The 19,637-nt window shown below is 41.1% G+C and overlaps 1 long non-coding RNA gene across 1 annotated transcript; it reads left to right on the forward strand.

The window, feature by feature from the left end:
• Positions 1-10,034: 10,034 nt before the first annotated feature.
• Positions 10,035-18,023, forward strand: LOC144377568 (uncharacterized). The gene is made up of 3 exons (XR_013438562.1): positions 10,035-10,431; positions 14,557-14,750; positions 17,759-18,023. It is a non-coding gene; the product is annotated as an uncharacterized LOC144377568 (long non-coding RNA).
• Positions 18,024-19,637: the final 1,614 nt, after the last annotated feature.

Here is a 19,637-nt window from a genome sequence, read left to right on the forward strand (position 1 = left end):
CAAAAAAAAATTTTTAGTTTTAAGCAGACACAATATCTTTATTTTACATTTATGTGGTGTTGTGGATCGAACTGAGTGCCTCAAGCATGCTAGGCCAGCACTCTACCACTGAGCTACCCCAGCCCCAGCTACAACATTTCTAGAATAAAATATAGGGGAAAACCTCCTTGACAGTGACATTGGTGATCAAAAACTCAGGCAACAAAAACAAAATTAAATAAATGGCTCTATATCAAATTTAAAAGCATCTTCATAGCAAGGAACCAATCAACAAAATTAAAGGCAGCCTCCATATTAAGAGGAAATGTTTGTAAACCATATATCTGATAAAGGATTAATATCCAAAAAGTATAAGGATCTCAAACCATTCAGAAGGAAAACAACCCAATTAAAAATAGGCACTGACCTGAATACATATTTCTCCAAAGGAAACATGACAATGGCCAACAAGTATAAGAAAAATTCAACATCACTAATCATCATGGAAACGCAAATCAAAACCACAATGAGATATCACCTCGCACCTGCTAGGACAGCTACTATTAAAAAATAAAAAATAAAAAAAAACATTAACAAATGTTGACAAAGGTATGGAGAAAAGGGATCCCTTGTATGCTGTGGGTGAGGATGAAGGTTAGTGCAACCATTATGGAAAACAGTATGGAGCTTCCTAAAGAAAATTAATATAGCACTACCATGTGACCCAGCAATCCCTTGTCTAGCCATATACCTGAAGGAAATGAAATCACCTTGAAATTACCTTGAAAAAATATGTGTGCTCCTGTGTTCATGGAAGTGATTATTCATAACGGATGAGATATGGAAACAACCTAAGTGTCCATCAAGAGATGAATGGATAAAGAAATTGAGATATATGTATATAATGAAATAGTACTCAACTTTAAAAAAGGAGATCCTGACATCTGTCTCTATTTGAATGAAACTGGAGGACATTGTGCTAAGTGAAATAAGGCAGACACAGAAAGAAAAAACTGCACCACCTCATTTCTTTATCATGCACAAAAATATGCTATGATTTCATGTGAGATAATGGATATGTTAACTTGACTATAATAGCCATTTCTCTTTGTATAAGCGTATCAACACATCAGGTGGCATACCTTAAGTCTACTGCAACAAAAAAATGCAAATTTAGGAACAAAATTGGAGAATTTACACTATCTGAATTTAGGATTCATTTTAAATAAATAACAACTAGTACAATATGGCATCAGTGTAGAAATAATCAAATATATCAGTGGAATAAGGCAGACAACCCAGAAACAACTTGCACGTATAAAGTTTTTGGCAAAAATGTGAAAGCAATTCAATTGGTAGAAGAAAATATTATTTAAATAAATAATGCTAGATATTTTTTTTTAAATGGCACTAAAACAAATGGATATTGATATTGTGAGTGAGGAATGAGTATTGAAGCCAAAAAAATCTATAATAATTGAAATAAAAATAATTGCCAATTAATATGGATGGGGGTAGACTGGAAGAGGACACAAGGGAACTCTGTGGTAATGAACATGTTCTAGGTTTGGCTGTGGTTTTATCATGGGTGCATATTTATCAAAATTCACCGTTTCCTCACTTAATTTCATGGTAGGTAAAGTTTACCTCAAAATTTTAAAAAAGGGAAAGAAAAAAAATCTGGTGGCTTTTGTGTAGATAATAAATATAAGAGTACTGCTAGAAAGGAGCGGAGGGGACAGCTAGCAAGCTATGTAGTTATCCAGGCTAGAGATGGCAGTGACATGGCCTGCCACGGCAGCTGTGGACGGATTTGTAATAACAGGCTTCTCTAGAACATCTCTTAGGATGACAGTCCTCATAAATCTCCTCTCACTTCTTACAGTATGTACCACTGACCCCATTACGTTAATTCCATGAACATAACTGAATACCTCCTCCATGCCACAGACCTAATCATTTTCCTGTTTTTCAGAGGTTGATTTTTATATGTTGGAATCCTGCAGACCTTCTATACCAACCTCTACCACTTATTAGTTTTGCAATCTTGGTCACGTTTAATAACTTTCAAAGCCTCAGTATCCTTTTTTTGTAAATGGTAATAATAATTATTTTGAACCTAGACTTCTTAGGAAGATTTAATAGAGATAAAATCATATTTATTCTTAGGTTTAAACATAACAATAATGGCAAAATGGCTATCCAAGTACCTGAGAGGCATCAAGTAGTAAAGAAATGATAGCTCCCTAATGAGGCTGGGAGATCCCCAAGGGCAGGGGCCATATTTACTTGAACTCTTATCTTTCCAATGGCTCAGTGGACTACAATGATGGGTGTGCTGCAGATACTTCCAACTGTTTGATTCCTTTTGGATCAAAAATACTGGCAAATGATATTGATCAAGTTATATTTCTATATTTGCTATATATGTGCTTGTTGAACAAATATATAACAACAAATCCCACCATTGTGTACAACTATAATGCACTATTATGGTTGGGATGTAATGTGTCCCCCTTCCTGAGACAATGTAGGAAGGTTTAGAGGAGAAATGATTGGGTTATGAGAGCCTTAACTCAAGCAGTAAATTAATCCCCTGATAGGGATTAATTGAGTGGTAACGGAAGGAGGGTAGGTGTGGCTGGAGGAGGTGGGTCTTTGGGTGCATAGCTATGGGGTATATAGTTTGTATCTGGTGGATGGAGTCTCTCTCTCTCCACTTCCTGATCCTCTTGTGAGCTTCTTCCCTTCACCATGCTCTGCCACCATGATGTTCAGCCTCACCGGGAGGCCCAAGGAATGGAGCCAACTGTCTTTGGAACAAGACCTCTGAAACCATGAACCTCCAAATAAATTTTTTCTCCTCTAAAATTGTTTTTGTCAGGTCTTTTAGTCACAGCAAATAAAAAACTGACTAAATCATGCACTAGTGAAAAAATATGGAAATTAATTAATTTTAAAATACCATGAAGGGCTGAGGTTGTAGCTCAGTGGTACAGCCTCACATGCATGGGACAACGGGTTCGATCCTCAGCACCACAGAAATAAATAAAATAAAGGTCTATGTCCATCTACAACTAAAAATGTCAGTAATAATCACTAAATTAGAAAAGCTATTATATGCATGAAACTACAACAAGATGCTATTTTTTCAAAGAACATTTAATTGGAGAATTTAGCCATTTATGGTTCCAGATTCCTATTGAAAGGTACAAGCCTATGCCTGTCATTTGGTTGGCTTTCATCTAGCTGTTTTGAATATTCTTTGTTCTTTTCCTCCTCTCTTGTTCATCTTTGTGGTTTGGTAGTTTATTGATAATGTTATATTCTCTCTGTGTGTGTTTGTGTATGTGTATTCTTCTAGTGAAGCTCACCAATGAACTAGGAAAGATAATTCAAAATTTATATATAAGCACAAAAGACCTTGAATAGCCAAAGCAGTCTTGAGCAAAAAAGAGTAAATAAAGCTGGAAGTATCACAATGCCTGATTTTAAGACTATACTACAGAGCCATAGTAACCAACACACAGGGTGTTGCTTAAAAATAGACACATGGACCAGTGGAATAGAATGAAGAACCCAGAAATAAACCCACACATTTATAGACAACTGATTCACAACAAAGGTGCCAAAAACATACACTGGAGAAAGGACAGCCTCTTCAACAAATAGTGCCAGGAAAACTGGCTATCCACATGCAGAAGATTGAAACTTGACCCCTATCTTTCACCCTGTATAAAAATCAACTCAAAATGGATGAAGGACATAAACATAAGACCTGAAACTCTTTAAACTTCTCTGTTTCTTAAACTACTATAAGAAAACACAGGAGAAACACTTTAAGATATCAAGGCTGGTAATGATTTTTTGGATAGGACCCCAAAAGCACAGGAGATAAAAGCAAAAAAAAAAAAATTGACAAAAGAGGTAATAGCCAATTAAAAGACTTCTGCACAGCAAAGGAAACAATCAACAAAGTGAAGAAATAACTTATAGAATGGGAGGAAATATTTGCCAGCTGACTAGAGGATTAACATCCAAAACACAAAAAGAACTCAAAAAACTTAATGAAAACCAAGTAACCCAATTTTAAAATGGGCATATGATAGACAAAAGGGGAAATATGAATAATCAATAAATTTATTAACAAATGTTCAATATCCTAAGTCATCAAGAAAAGGCAAATCAAAACTACAATGAAATACCCTCTCACCCCAGTTAGAAGGGCTATTTTGAAAAAGAAAAAAAAAAACTAACAAATGCTGGCAAGAATGTGGATAAAACGAAACTCTGTGTGTGTGTGTGTGTGTGTATGTATGTGTGTGTGTGATTGCAGATTAAACCCAGGGCCACGTGCATCTAGTCAAATGCTATACCACTATGCTACTACCCAACATTTTTTATACAAATTTTTTTCTTTCCCTTATTTTAATTCCCTCCCTCCCTCCCTCCTTCCTTCCTTCCTTTCTTTCTTTTAGACACTATCTCCCTTCATTGCCAAGGCTGGCCTTGAATTTGTGATCCTCCTGCGTCAGCCACCCAAGTAGCTGGGTTTATAGATATTTGCCACCACTACCACCAAGAAAAAGAAACTCTTATGCACTGTTGATGGGAGCACAAATTAGTACAGCCACCATGAAAAACTGTGAAGATTACTCAAAAATTAAAAATAGAAAAATACCATATATTGTGGTTAGTCAGTTTTCCCTCACAGTGACAATCACTACCTAAAAACAAAATCATCTTAAAGAAGGAAAGATTTATTTTGGATCACAGATACAGAAGTTTCTGTCCATGAGTATCTGGCTCCATTGTTTTGGCAGGGATGTGGCTCAGTGGCTGAGTGCCCCTGAGTTCAATCCCATAGCCCACTGAAAACAAAAACAAAAGAGATATTTTGGGGGGTCTGAGATGAAACAGAATAACATAGCAGGATGGTGTGGTGGAAGAAACTGTGAGGAAATAGAGAGAGAAAGAGACCAAGGATAAAACAGAGCTCCCAAGGTCATGTACCCAAGGACCCTCTTCCTTCAGGTAGGTCCTACTTCCTACAGTTTCTATCACCTCCTAATAATGCCACCAAATTACGAATTCATCAATGGATTAATCCACTGATGAGGCTACAGCCCTCATGATCCAATCATTTCCCCAAAGCCCCACCTCTGAACATTACTACATAAAGATCAAGACTTCAACACAGGAGCCTTTGGAGGACATTCAGGTCCAAAACATAACATCTATGATCTATCTATGCCCCTTCCTGGATATATATCCAAAGGAAATGAAGTTGGCATACAAAGGAGATACACGGGGCTGGGGATATAGCTCAGTGATAAACAGTGACAGAGCACTTGTCTAGCAGGTACAAGGTCATGTGTGGGTTTCATCTCCAGCGAGCGATAGAGAGAGAGAGAGAGAGAGAGAGAGAGAGAGAGAGAGAAAAGAGAGAGATGCCTACATTCCCAAATTTGTTGGAGTACTAGTCATAATAACTGAGATATGGAATAAGCTTAGGTACCAATCAACAGATGAATAAATAAAGAAAAATGTGATCAATATACACAATAGAGTATTATTCAGTCATACAGAAAAATGAAATCCGGTTATTTATGGCAAAATAGATGGAACTAAAGGACATTATATACAAGTCAGACACAGAAAGACAAGTACCACATGTTCTCTCTTATAGGTGGAAACTTAAACAAAACTAAACAAAAGGTCTACCTGAAAGTAGAAGTGATTACTAAGGAAAGGGAAGAGTTCAGGGGTGAGGGAAAAGAGAAAGAAGGGTGGTTGGATATGATCAATGCATACTGTACACATGTATGGAAATACCATAGTAAGTTCCATTAGTATGTACAGTTAGTAGGTGTTACTGAAAAAAAAGAAATATTTTAAAATGGAAAATAATTTTTAGAAAACTTTTAAAAATAAATGACAAAACAAATACAATAAAAGTTTCAAGTTCAAATGAAAGAAGTGGCTTAGAAAATGGAAGACAAAAGGATAGAAAACAGGCCAGAAATACAAATACGGGAGAAATAGTTCAGCAGATTCAACATCCAAATAATGGGAGTTTAGGGGGAGGAGAGAGAGGCAGAACATAAGAAAAAAATGAGAGAAGAAGTATTCAAGGAAATAAATATTCAGAAGTAATACGTAGAACTGAAGGGTATGGGTTTCCGGATTGAAGAGATCTTTTAAGTACCCTGTACACCATGCAAAAATATATCCATATTAAGGAAGTTTATCATGAAGTTTCAAAATAACAAGGACAATGAAAAGTTCCCTGAGTAGAAGGGCACAGAGAGAAACCAATTCCACATAATAGCTTTCTTCTGCAACGCGGGGAGCTAGAAAACAGTGGTACGAGTCCACCAATGTTCCAAGGGAAAGTTGTCTCTAACCTAGAATTCTATACCTGGCCAAACCATCAGTGAGCATGAGTAGAGCAAATACATTTTCACACAGGTAGTCACAAAAGTGCTTACCTCTTCAAAAGTTAATGGGGAGGGAGCGGCGTGGTCTGCCAAAATGGGGAAGTAAGTCAAGGAAGAGATAGACATGGAACTCAGGAAACCAGATCTAGCACAAGAGAACCAGGAGAATTAATGAAGCATGATCTCAAACAACAACGTCGTACAGATGTCAGATCTGGGAAGCACCCAGCCAATTCAGAAGGCTCCAGGAGAGATTTCTTCAAGAGGAAAAGTTGACAGAACAAGGATTCATAATATGAGTTTTATTCAACTGAGGGAGAGTTTGGTGTTGATTTAGTGATGATAAAAGCTTAACCTCAGAGAGGAAATATTGATCAGGAAAGTGCAAATCATCACAGCTCAGTTGTGAGTAGTGTTTTCAGCATCAAAATAATGTAATTGCTGAATAGTGATTTAATAAAATTATGCTATAACTGCTTTTTAAAAGATGAGAGATGGAAGTGTGGGTGTTGACAGGTGGTGAGGCAAAACAGACAACTCCTAACTCCAGCCTCCCTCATGAGGAGCCATTTTTTAAGGAAAGTCTTAGTGGAATTTTGAGAAAAACAAGATATTAGTCCAAATACACCCACAAAATTTGGAGCATCACTCTGTCTCTTAACTGCAAATGTGTAGCTTCCATTAGTTTGAGTTTTTTCTTTTTTTAAAACTATTAAAGTAATTCATGCATATAATAAAAATCCTGACTTTATGCAAAGATAGGTTCAACAATAAGTGTCCCTGCCTGGGCTCCCAGAACCTCTGTCGAGAATCACATGAGTAGTGAGTAGTCTCCCATGCATCCCTTTAGATATATTCCCTCTACATGTAAACGTATATATGGGCATCGACATTTAATTTGCATGCAAATAAGAGTACTCTTTCTCTTCTGTACTTAACGTATCTTAGCAATATGTAAAGACTTCCAAGATACATTACAGACCTACCAAGCTTTTTATAATGGTTGCCAGATCTTCCATTTACAAATGTACCTTCATTTAATCAGTCCTTTATTGGTGGACATTGGTAGTTATTTCCATTTCTTTTTTCTATAACAAGTGGTGATATGATGAAGGTTCTTAAAACTTCATGTTACTAGCTACATTTATTTATATGTATTTATTTATATATCCACAAGAAGAAGTCCTATGTATGGTACAACTAAGTCAAAAGTGGTGCATTTTTATAGAATTGGCCACCTTTCTTCCAAAAGTTTGCTCAATTTGCACTCCCTGCCCATGTCTATGCTATTTCTCTACACCTTTTCCAATAAAATATATCATCAATGATCACTGAAAATTTAATTCAGTGGCCTGCAAAGTAAAAAACTATCTTGCTGTATTGTTATAAAAAATATAATAAGATTGAACTGTTTTTATTTGCTTACCAGCTCTGCATTTGCTTATAAGTATTTCTTTTTTTGGTGAATTTCTTTTTTTTTAGAGAGAGAATTTTTTAATATTTTATTTTTTTAGTTTTCAGTGGACACAACATCTTTGTTGGTATGTGGTACTGAGGATCGAACCCAGGACACACGCATGCCAGGCGAGCGCACTACCGCTTGAGCCATATCCCCAGCCCCATGAATTTCTTGTTCAAATCTCCACCCAGCTGTTCATTGGATCATCTGCTTTTTTTCTAAGTTACATATAAATTCAGAAAACTGATCAACTTTGAACCAGAATCACCTAATTCACCTAACTTTTCTAATGATTCCATGGATATTAAATCCTAAAACAAATGGCGGGATGGGGGGGTGACTCCTCATATCTTAGGTGTGCACCCAAAAAAGCCTAGTGTCAATGAGAAGATATTTGTTCATTTCTTCATGTGCTCAATATCAAGTACCAAGCACCTACTGTGTGCCAGGGACCTTCCCAGGCACTGACAGGAGGTCAGCTCCTGCCTTTGGGTCCCACCAGCTAGGCTGGCAGTTTGCATTTCCCGGGTAGCATCAAGATGCATTTAGTTTGGAAAATGAAAAAAGAGCAATAACAACAGTGGTACTAATAGGTGCACATTTAATAACTGCTCCCAGCACACTAATAAGTGCACATTTATTAACTACTCCCATACATCATTGGTTTAGCTCTTACCATGATCCTATGAGGAAGGTAAAATTATTTCATAGACAAACAATAGGTTTAGAGAGGTAAAGTAACTTGTCCCACAGCCTGTAAACAACAGAGCTGGGATATAAACCTAACTTGTGTGATTCCAGGGACCCCGCTATTAACCATTCTGTTATACTGTCTACTGGTTTGATTCCCAGTGCCTGGAGAGGAGTAGGGAGAGAAGGTGAGATGGTTGTTCCAAACTAAATGCATCTTGATGCTACCCTGGAAATGCAAACTGCCAGCCTAGCCAGTGGGACCCAAGGGCAGGAGCTGACCTCCTGTCAGTGCCTGGGAAGGTCCCTGGCACACAGTAGGTGCTCAGTACTTGGTATTGAGCACATGAAGAAATGAATAAATATCTTCTCATTGACACTAGGCTCTTCAAGGGCAAGGAGCACATGACTGATTTAGCCCAAACAGACCCCTGTTTCCCTGGACTTTCTGCCCAACCTCATGTTCTTTAAGCAGGATAGACCCTCCAAATCCTGCTCAAATATAGCCCCCTCCTTTCTCCCCAGACAAAAGCCCCAGATCACAGAAATTTTCCCCTCTTCCAGGGCCTTTGGGGTCTCTCTGCAGGGCCTGTCTTTGCTCCTTCTCTGTGAGCCATGACAGGAAGGTGCTGGCCTTATTATTCATCTTCTGGAGACATGAGCACAGACTCCCCTTGACTTCAAGGTGTCCTGAGTTCTGGCTGTGGCACTATGCACCCATCCCAGACCCTTCTCCTGCAGTTCTCTAACCTGTGTGGAAAAGCTTGGGTTAGGAAGCCAAACATGGCTTCACATACCTGTCCTATCTGTGTGATATTAGACAAGTTACTTAAGTTTTCTGAGCCTGAGGTTTCTCTGCTGTGTAAGACAGGAATAGCAAGTATCCTCCTCACATTGCAGGCATTTGAGAGCACGAGGTTAGTCAGTAGGACCCCTTATTTTCCTCTGAACCCATGCTGCAGTCAGGCACTGGGCATGCCTCATAATTGCTCAGTCATGGTGATGGTGCTCCAAGAGCCCCAGGGAGCCCTCTCTCCAGGGCACAGCACCTGCTCTCTGCTTGCTCATTCCAAAACCCTGAGACCTCATGAGATGCATCCTAGCCAAGCCCAGAGCCCTTGGGATGCCCAAGTACCCCAGCCCCATCCTCCACTGCTCCATGGCCCTGTGACCATTGAGAAAGGGAGCCCAGGAAGCACATGGGCAAGAAAGCCCTCCTGCCAAGATCTTCCTCACCATGTGTCTTGTCTGTCCCAGTGGGCACGCATTCATCAGGAGCAGCAACAGCTCCTTCTCCCCAGATGCTCTGGACATCCCTCACCCACCCTCTCTCCCTCCTCTCTTCCGGGAGCTCGGCTGAGCTCGCTCTTAATGAGCCTGACAAAACTCAGTCATCAGGGGAAGTCCTTGAAGTTGGGGATTTCAACAAAGCTAAACCACTAAATCCCGGGGCCGCCAGCCTGTCTTCACAGCTTTTCCTCGTTGCCAGAAATCACGGGTTTACTCCCATGCAGAAACCACAAACCTGGCAGCATCAGTGTCTCCCCCTCCCCCCTCGAAGGCCACCTTATCAAGGCAGGCCCAGCCCTTCCTTTTTATCTGCCTGCCATCTCTAAGTGCCTCCATCCTCTTCTAGGCCCCATAAAAGCTGGTAAAAGACAAGGCTGCCTGGCTTTTGACATCACTGACTTCAAAGGCCTTGAATTAGGTGGGGCTGATCTGGACGCCTTGCTGGGTTCAGAGCAATGCTCCCCTGGGATGACCCCACTGGCCTGGGGATCACTGTGGGAGCCCTCGAGCTTACCAATAAACACACAGAAGTGGTTACAAGATCCAAGGCCCAGTCTGCCACTTGGTAACCGGGTAAGTTCCATTATCCCTGTTGGCCTCAATATTTTCATCTGCCCAATGGAGACGATGAGATTTGCCTGCTTGTCTGACCTTCCAGATGTGGTGAAGTGGGCTCCCATCCAGGGTGATGGCTGCTTCCTGGGGCCTCTGCAGTAGCAGAGAGGACTGACTCTCTTCAGTGGCTTCAGGAAAGAGGGAGGACAAAAGGGCCTGGACCATGTGGTATCCACAACCTTAACTCCCAACTCCCAGACAGGCTCCAGGCCCATCAGAGTTCAGCCTCCATCTCCCCCAACCTGCAGTGGCAAAATCTGACCCCAGGGGACAGGAAAGCTACTGTTTAGTGGACATGGGGTTTCAGATGGGGTGGATGAACAGAGTTCTGGAGATGGATGGTAGTGACAGCTGCCCGACTATATGAATATTCTCATAATTGTGTTTCATATCACTGTACTTAACGTAGTTAAGGTGGTATGTTTTATGTTATAAATATGTGATCACAATTTTTTTTTAAAAAGTCTGACTCCACCTTTATAGAGGAGAAAGTCAAGCCTAATGGAAACAAGGTGCTTTTAGCTCTTCCAAGGGCTCTAGACACTTAAGGAAAAGATTGGTGATGGAAATGAAGCCCAAACCAAGAGCTGGTCACCTCCTGCTGGCCCCAAGCCTATGCAATGACTCATCTGTCCATGCGGGGCACAAACAGAGAAGGCTCAGAAGGCATCTGCCGTGCTCCCTGCCGCACCTCTCAGAGTTCTGCCTGGCTCACACCCATGAACAGTGGCTGCTGGGACCCCTGCTCCAGGTCCCCAACCCAAAGACCTAAGTGCAGAAAGAGAGAGAGGAAGAGGGAATTAAGTCATCCTCAGCTTTTCTCCCAGGTTTCACTGAGAATAATCAAGATGCTTTTTTGGGCCCATTGCCCAGAGACAGAATAGGAGATGAAAATATTTATTTGTTTCTAAGGCTTTTGCAATCCTAGGATGAAAAGCCCACCTTGGTTGTAACTTACCGCAGGTCCTGCTGGTTCCAAGGCAGGACCTCCCCAGGGCAGCCTCCCACTCGCCCAGGTCCTGAGCAAGAGGTTCCAAGGCCCCCTGGGGAAGACAGTGGGAACCCTGTCCCCACCGAAACTGAATCTCTTAAATAAGAATGATCCCCTATTGACATCAGGGAGCCATAAATATAGCCCCGCAGCCCCAGTTGAATCACCAGAGCTCGCACTGTGTCAGCGATTCTATCTAAACCAGGGTTTGCTGGGGGATTAGCTCACAGCCATAAAAAATTTGCTCCAGGCTGAAACTTGGCCTAAAGAAAATCTTAGCCAGGGAGTAGATGCTGAAAAGAAAGCCAGCCAGACACCGCCCCCAAGCCTCCTGAGGACAAGGGTACCTGTGACCAGGATCTCTTACACCAGGACTCTGCAGTCACCGGCACTGAGAAGTCAGTGATTTAAGATGATTGTCATAATTCAAAATCTGGTTGTTTTTACTTTTTTTTTTTTTAAGCTAAAAGGAGGGATATTTGTTGCTTTGAGAACTTGGAATAGGCCTGACTTTGAGAGTACATAATCTAAACCCTCCCCTTCCCCCATTGACAGCTAGGCATCAAGCAAAAAAGACAGTGCTCTTGTTCATACCTTGTGCATCTTTGGAACAGTGGGCATGGTCTTCTGCCCCAAAGATGGAGTTTTGAAAGCAAAACTAGGAAACCTAATATATCATAAGGGTAGGGTAACTCCATACATGATGCAGGGGAAGTGAGTGGGGAAAGGATGTTTTGTTTTTGTCCTCTATGGATAGTCAGTCCAACGCCATCTATTAACTAAGGCTACACCCTTCTGCATACCATATATAGAGATAACTTCCCAGTAAAGACTGATCCAAAATTTTAGAAGGAAATTCAAGAGAATGTGTATGTAAACCCAGAGTAGAGAGGGCTTCTTGAATCCAAAAAGAGTCATAAAAAATGAGAAATGTTTAATATTTTTAAAATTTCATTAATCTTAAATGTTTAGGAAGCCAGATTTATCAGACACAAAATTAAAACAATAGATGAGAGAAAAATATTTGCAACCCATAAGGTAAAGAGTTTGTGTGCTGTCATAATAAAGGAATTACATAAATTAATATGGAAATGGAAAAATATCAGGAAATAGAAAAAAGACATAAAAAATTTAAATAAGAGGAAATATAAGTTGTTAACAAATAATGAAAAGACTTGCGTCTTCACCGGTGGTGAGGTAAATGTAAATTAAAACAACAAATTTGAAATATCAGATTGACAAAATAGATAAATAAAGCCCAGTTCCAGTAAGGATATGGGGAATTAGGGGCCCTGTTTTATCACTAAGGTGTGATTATTTGCCACAACATTTAGGAAAGATGTCTAGCAGCATCTATTAAAATTTACAATACCTACAGTCACACTTTTAGGAATATGTCCTATGAGCAATACTTGACAAGAACACTTACTGCAGCATTGTTACTAGGGCAAAAACTAAAATTAAATGGATATTCCTCAGTTACAGGGTAGAATACATTATGTGATGTCTGTAACACTGAATATAATTATTAGAAAAAGAACAAATGATAATTTATATTTACTAATGTAAAAAAGGACATGATAGATTTTTTCCATATTTGATTACTTGTATATTACAATCCATTCTCCCTTAATATCTATTGTTTCATTGATGAGTATCTTTTCCTTTATTATTCTTTTATACCAATTAATACTTTTAAAGTTAGTCATATTGGTCAGAAGGCTTGAATGGACTCACATTCCTGATAGGGAAGACATTTTTCAACAAGTTTACCAGCTCCTATAATACCATGATGTGGTATTATTTAAAATGCGACTGTCAAGATGTGGAGTAATATGTTTAGCATAAGTCAAGCAATTAAAAGAAAAGAGGAAAAGGACATGCATGTGTGTATATGATTTAAGTTCTAGCATGGAGAAAGATATAGATGGAATCACCCTGAACTGTTAACATTGGTAACCTCAGGAGGATCCACAAACTTGGTATTGACTTTTTCTTTATGTACCTCTATGTTGTTTATTTGTTTACAGTAAACACATATTAGTCTTATAATATTTTTAAATAGAAAAGTCTTTAATCACTTCAAAAATACAAAGTTTAAATAGTAAAGTGGATGTGGAAGCACTTTAATCAGCATCAGGACGTGCTCATAAGTACCATGGAGTAAGCTAATCAGAAACCAGTACAGCCCCATCCGCCTGTAAGCTCAGAGACAGATGGAAGAGCAGAACATATGTGACTCTCTTTGAAACCAGCTAGGAAAGCCACAGGATAAGTAAGAGATAAGTTAAAATCTGAGTGTTCCGGGAGAGCTTCCTGGTGGAGGCTTCCCAGGCTTTGAGACCAGAAGGATGGATATGAATGGAGGATCAGAAGAGATAGCAATCAGTAAACCAAAGGGCACCATCACAAGAGACTATGGGCCTAGCGTATAGAAAGTGCAAAATAATGCCCCCTGAGCTCTGCCTGACAAACGTCCTACCCTTCAGAAGGTGGCACAGGTAAAAAGAGGCTGAACCATCAGTCTAGATCTGCCTCGGCAAAGGACTGGTCTTGCTCTCCTTTCGCGGGATGGTTCTCTAGGGAATGGCCTACAGTGGACTGCTCTCTACCCCAGAACGCTGAGCCGCAGGCAGGATCTCTGAAAATAAGGATTCTCATGAGGGCAGCAGGCCTGCAAGGCCCACCCCTGGGATCACAGAGGCAGCATTCATATTGGGGCCCAGCCAAGGTCAGGTCCCATAGCCATCCCCACTTCCAGGTCCCCCACACTCCAAAACACGCAGTCAGATCCTGTCTTCCAGCTAGTATCTAATCTCCTGGAGGGAAGTGACCACATCGGTCAGGTTCACTGTTCCATGTCTGGTGCATCCAGAGTGAGTTCTCAGTGGATTCATGTTGAATCAATATTTGTTGAGAGAGTTGGTGGCAGAAGACTGGCTTTCCACTTAGGTCTGTGGCAGAGAATCACTACCGCCTGGGCTTGGGAGGCAAGGCGTGCAATATGGGGGTTAAAAGACTGATAAACGTTTTGTTGTTATTGTGTTTCTGTTTTTTGTGGTTTTTTTTTTTGTTGTTGTTGTTGTTTTAAGAGATCAAGAGAATACAGTGACCCATACCATTCAAACTAAGGAAGAAGACTGTGCGGGCATTATTTCCCATGGGAGGAAGAAGAAGAGGGCTTGCAAATTACTTTCACTGGAGGCAGAGGCAAGAAGTCTGTTTCACATGTGATTTCTACAGAAGGCATGAAGGAGGGGGTTCCCCCACAGGCTTATCAGAAAAGGTAATGCTCTATTTGTTTCGGGCTCAGGAATGTCTTACACTCGTAGACTGCTCAGGTACCGCAAAGCCGGCTTTGAAGAGAGACACACCCCTTCCTGCCAGTCCTTTCTGTGCCCTCAGATTGCTTGGTCCTATCCAGGAAGAGGGCAGGCCTGCTCACCGCAGCTCATGCAGATTCTTAGGAGAATCATGTCCCAGGGACCTTTCCCATTTCCAGTCTACCACTGGAAGGGCTCACTTCATCCTCATCCTACACTAATTCACTGTCCTAAAGGAGTATGGGAAAGACAGACATCATCTTCCAGGCACACAGCAGAGAGCTCCTCCAACCCAATCCCTCATTCATTCATTCTGCTCCATACCTAGCTATGGAGCCTCCACTCAGCCCTAGGCCCCCACAAAACAGGTATGGGACCTGTTCTCATGGACCCAGGGATGGCATCCCCCAATCCAGGACTCATGGCTTCTCTCCCAGAACCCACGGAGAGGACACCACTTTCCTCCTCTGGGGTCATCACTGCTTTTCTCACAACCCAAAGGGGCTGGCTCCCTGCTTTAATTTCAGAATCTGTTTTTGTTTTTTTTAAAAAAAGATCTTTTCTTTCTGCTTGGAGGAGTGCATTTTCTTCACTGTTCCAACATTCAGCCAAGGATTCCAATGAGCCAGGGTGGGATCTAGATTGTTTTAGCCAACTTTTCCATTGCTACAACTGAAAGACCTAACAAGAATGATTTTAGGAGGAAAAGTTTATTTGGGGGCTCACAGTTTCAGAAGACTGTCTATAGACAGCTGATTCCATTGCTTTGTGCCCAAACTGAGGCAGAATATCATGGTGGAAGAGTGTAGAGGAGGAAAACAGGTGGGGACATGCTCCAGGAAGCAGAGGGAGAGATACTACAGATCAGGATCAAAATATATATACCCCAAAGGCACATGCCCAATGACCCACATCCTCCAGATGCACCTTACCTGCCTGCAATTACCACCCGGTTAATCCCTAACAGGGATTAACCGGGTGGTAATTGCACCGATTAGGTTAAGGCTGTCATATAACCCAACCACTTCACCTCTAAACCTTCCTGCATCATCTCCCACAGGAGCTTTGGAGGAACACTAAGCCATATCTAAGCCATAGCATAGATACTGAGGATACAGCAGTGGAAAATACACAAAGATCCTTCCCTTTATGGGGCTTCATTTTTAACAGGGGTGGTGGAAGGAAAACCTAATTAATGAATATGCCATTTTAGTGCTGTGTGGTAAAGCAGGGCTGCAGTGGGCCAGGGTAGGGAGGGAATCAGGGGATGGTGTGTTAGGGTGGTTCCTGAGGTTCCGTCCCAGCTCCTGCTGCTCAGCCTCTACCTTCCCGGTGGGGATGGTTTTATTATGGTTCCCAAATGTTTGAGACTCCAGTGAAGAGTTCATCTGTAATGGGATTATTTCTCGCCCTGTTTGCTTTCATTATAGTTCCATTTTCTCTGAGCATGAGAATCTAACCTTACCGAAAGCATATTTTGGTAATCTGATATAAACTAAATTTAAACTTTGACCTCCAACAATAAAAACGCTACTTTCCCTCTCAGAAGACCTGAAATTCAGATTAAGGGCCTGCCAGCTTCACTTTCCGGGTTTCTAACTGACTTCTAATTAGATTCTAAGAAAAAGGGGCTGGGGATAAGGCCCAGCCCACAGAGGGGCAGCTGGCCGACGGGCCTGGTTCTTCCTCATTCCCATGAGAAGTCAGACACTTCTAGCGTTCTTGGACTCCAGTTCCTATTTGGTGATATCAGGGCAAGTACCAAGTTAGTACTGAAAATGCAAAATAAAATTGCTGCCTTAAACTATGTTGCAAATTTATTCTGATTCCCGTTTTGCACGAACCGCTTTAATCCTGCTGTGGGTAAAGGTTAAGTGTGAGCTTACTCCAATCTGCCCCCACGTCATGTTCTAATTCCTATAGGTTATCTTACTTAGAAATTAAGGCAACTGCAAATCCACCTGGGGGCTGTCCGCAGCTAACACCGCTCCCTCCCAACTCTGCCTGCCTGCAGCTCAGCTACCAGGTTCTGTTTTTCACAGCTTGGCACTCATATGTGGCTCAGGTTTGCTTTACGCAATATTAAAGCCTTATTCTTACTTTTTGTTTTTAAAGAGAGAAATTAAATAAATGTCATGGTCTAAACCAGAAGAAAACAACTGAACATTCAAATTCAGGGATGTCCTACATTAATAACTGTTCACAGAGGAAGCATTTCCTGTTTATACACTGAGCTAATGAGAATCCATCATGCCTGTCAAATACACTGAACACCAAATTCAAATGTCAAACCAAATGTAAGAGGTCACACATTTCCTTTGCTAACTAAAAGTGTAATTCATAAATATTATTGCTACCAAACTCTCCATCTACAACATTTGTTTAGAAATATGCACATGTAATATAAATCGTGATTAAGTTAAATGGGTATATTATTTCCTGTTTTAAGGGCTAACAGCAGCATGAATTATGCTTTACTGCAAAGAAGGCTCAAGTCACAAGCAGTTCGGCCTGAGCACAGCCTCACATTTTACACCCCCAAATTCGTTTTTGCACATTCATTCATAAATACTTTACATTACCCAGCCTTGCTGATAACTTTCACTTCGGCTGCCTTATAAAATAGCTCTTACTATCGAAAAGGTCAGTTAAATGAACACAGACTGTGAAACTAGCCACGTTTAAAAATAAAAGTGAAAAAATGAAATAGATTTACGAAGCCAGTTACGTCTGTGAACACAGCACCAGAATCCAAATTAGAGTGAAGCTTCGCATCTGTGGGTGATTTAGTAAGACGGGAACGGTGAGCCCTGAGCCCAGGGACCAGCCACGCAGATCTGTGACTTCCAAAATGGGGGTTGGGGGGGGGGCAGGGAGCAACCTTTCATTTTGTTTTCATCCACAGATATTTTTGGCTAATGTTCTTCGTTTTATAACACAGGTACACACGTTAATATTTATATTCTTTTAGAAAAAACAAAATACATCCTAGTGAAGAACCCAAGGGGAGCAGAATAAACAGAAAGAGATTCTCACCTAAGAACCTGAGAGGGACATATCTTCGTGACATAAAAGGATGGGGAAGACCAGAATCAAAGCCGACCCTTACTGGTTACGCTCTGTCAGTTCACAAAAGGAGTACAGTTGAACTCCCCAGTCAGATAAAAATTGCTACCAGTGACCAAATAAACAAGAAAATAAATAAAAACAAGTGAATAAATCCTGCCTCCTCCAAAGCCTGGTTGAGAGATTGGTTCCTACAGGGCTGCAGAGCCGAGCCCAGTAAGCCCCAGGTCCACACAAGAGAGGCCTCGGGCCTTGTTCCTTCAGAGCCAGGTCCCCCTGGGCCAAACTAGGTGGAGGAACGAGGGTGGGTCGTGCCTCTCAGAGTAATTCTGACTCACCACTGTTTCCAAACCCTTCCAAAGGGGAGGCAGTCTGATGCCATTGCGGGAAACGATTTTGCAATGAAAATGAGTCTTTGATGTCACAGATTGGGGGGAAAGGGATCAGCCGGCTCCTGGAAGAGATAACTGAGATGAGGCCCAGCTTTTGAAGTCTAGTGAACGGCTTTCATAGACTCCAGATTCAAAAAAGAGGTAGTTAACAAATGCCATTGAGGCTCATATCTGTGGACATCACAGCCAAGAGGGACACCTTGCCCACGGACCATAAGGCAGCAAAGGCCCACTCCTCACTTGCCCCTGGCTTGCCCAAAAGTGTATGTTAAACGGGCAGATTTGAGTTCAAGAACAGATTTAAAGCATGTAGTTCTCATTGCTTTAAATTTTGTTTCCAGTAGTGGTGTTGTTTTTGGTACGGGTGACTGAACCCAGCCTCTACCACTGAGCTATATCCCCAGCCTTCTTTTCCTTTTTTTTTTTTTTTGAGACAGGATCTTGCTAAGTTGCTGAGGGTTTCACTAAAAAGTTGAGGCTGGCCTTGAACTTGCAATTATCCTGCCTCAGCCTCCTGAGTCACTGGGATTACAGGCGTGTGTCACTGCCTGTCTCTCTGCATCTGGGCTCTAATAGTTTTATTCATAGCATTTTTTCCAGTATAATATAATCATCACATCCTGTGATACGTTAAAAGTAGTACCTTCAAATTTATTAATTATGATTTGAAGCCCAGTGAAAGAAAATGATTTCCTACCTAAATTAAGGTGATTTACATCAAGCAAATGCTCAGGTCTTAAGTGTTCTGTTCATTATTTTGATGAATACATATGAAGACACAGGATGCTTCTCTCACCCAGGAAGTTCCTCACACTTCTCAATCTTTCACCCCCAGAATCAACCACTGATTTGATTTCTATCACCATACATTACTTTTTCCTATTTCAGCCTCTCTTATACGTGGATCCCGCAGCACGCACACTTTCATATCTGCTTCCTTCCTTCATCATATGTTTGAGATTCTTTCATGATATTGCTTGTATTAGATGTTTGTTCTGTTATCTGGCTTGGTGTTTCACTGTATGACCACACCACCGTGTGTTTATCCCTTCTTCTCTGATGGATACATGGGCTATTTCCCAGTTTTATGAATGAGGCTGCTTTGAACACTCTTCCACAGGGATTTCTGTGGAACATAATTTCATTTCTCTCAGGTAAAAACCTAGCAGTAGAATTGCTGGGTCACAGGATAAACATATATTTCACTTTCAAAGAAAGTGTTTTGTTTTGTTTTGTTTTGTTTTTATCACAGTTTTCCCAAAGTGATTAGACCATTTCACCCTCCCACCAGCAATTTGTGAGAGTTCCAGTCTGCCCCCACCACCCTTGGCCATATTTAGTGTCAACACCTAGTGGTGACTCCTTGTAAGTTTCATTTGCATATGATGCCTA

The sequence above is a fragment of the Ictidomys tridecemlineatus genome, chromosome 1, assembly GCF_052094955.1.
Source record: "Ictidomys tridecemlineatus isolate mIctTri1 chromosome 1, mIctTri1.hap1, whole genome shotgun sequence".
Lineage (NCBI taxonomy): Eukaryota > Metazoa > Chordata > Mammalia > Rodentia > Sciuridae > Ictidomys > Ictidomys tridecemlineatus.